Source organism: Etheostoma spectabile, chromosome 18 (assembly GCF_008692095.1).
Source record: "Etheostoma spectabile isolate EspeVRDwgs_2016 chromosome 18, UIUC_Espe_1.0, whole genome shotgun sequence".
Taxonomy (NCBI): Eukaryota; Metazoa; Chordata; class Actinopteri; order Perciformes; family Percidae; genus Etheostoma; species Etheostoma spectabile.
This window is the reverse complement of record NC_045750.1, coordinates 26351070-26352091: the sequence shown is the minus strand read 5'-3', so window position 1 is coordinate 26352091 and position 1022 is coordinate 26351070. Positions and strand designations below refer to the sequence as shown.

At 42.0% G+C, this 1022-nt stretch overlaps 1 protein-coding gene across 1 annotated transcript in view; it reads right to left on the bottom strand.

Annotated features, from left to right (window-relative positions):
• Nucleotides 1-800: 800 nt before the first annotated feature.
• The window catches only part of adgrf3b (adhesion G protein-coupled receptor F3b), a gene marked incomplete in the record, with an annotated part of 24772 nt that continues 24550 nt past the window's right edge, over nt 801-1022 (bottom strand). The window contains 1 exon segment of the mRNA XM_032543382.1: nt 801-985.

The following is a 1022-nucleotide window of genomic DNA, read 5'->3' as shown; positions in this document are numbered from 1 at the left end:
TTGTAGCCGAGCTGCACCAATCACATCGATGTATCTGATATAGGCGGGGCCAGAGGCGAGCTGAACAGATGACAGCAGTTTAATCTACCAGTTAGCTCCACTGGTAGCTAAGCGTGTGGGCCTCTGGATTCATCACTCTGTGTGTTGTTGTGATTGGTCGTAGTGTTATTCAATTGCGTGAAGTGAGATTTCCAAATGCAGCCCCTCAACATGGGCGACTTTCATCACTCGATGCCAGATCCTTTGGGTCTGGATTTCCAGGCTTTACTTACTCAACAATGCATGGGAAAATATGCTCCAGGTTAAAAAGTACCAAAAGCACCTTTTAAGTGCTTTGAGTCACTATGGATCCAAAGCCTCTCCTTAAAGCTATACAATAACAGTTCAATATTGTGTGTCACTTCTATGGCACTTATAATACAAATCATAAATAAGCTGTACCTGCTTTACCCTTAAGAAAAAAAAGATGGCTTGATTTACATACTTCTTCCTTCAGCTGGATTTGATTTAATGTGAAATCTTTGTCAGCCTCAGCTGAGGATGATGACCATCAATGCTACTGGTCCTCAGGGGCAAAAAAGGGGACTGAGTACCCAGGGCCCTCATGTGTTGGGGTGGGGTCCATGGAAAATGCCATTCAGGAAAGCCCAGAATTTTGTGCTACGCCCCTGCTAGTACTACTACCATTAATAATGGTCAATTCTACCAAATCAAAATCCAAACAAAAATGAACAAAACACCAGGGTTCTATTTACTTTACATGATAATTAACCTAGCTTTACGATATTCATCTGTGGGGCACTGTCTAGTACAGGGTTCAGCAACCTTTTTAATAGGCTTTGCCATTTTAAAATGTTCTTAATCAGTTTGACATATGAGTATTAAGCTTGCAATGGTCTACCGAGCCTACACATGCAGTGTTATTTTTTTCCATTGCACCGCATTCTGTGAAGAAAGCAAAAAGTATTAGCCAATCAAAGGCAAAGTGTGTGTGTGTGTGTGTGTGTGTTTGTGTGGGGGGG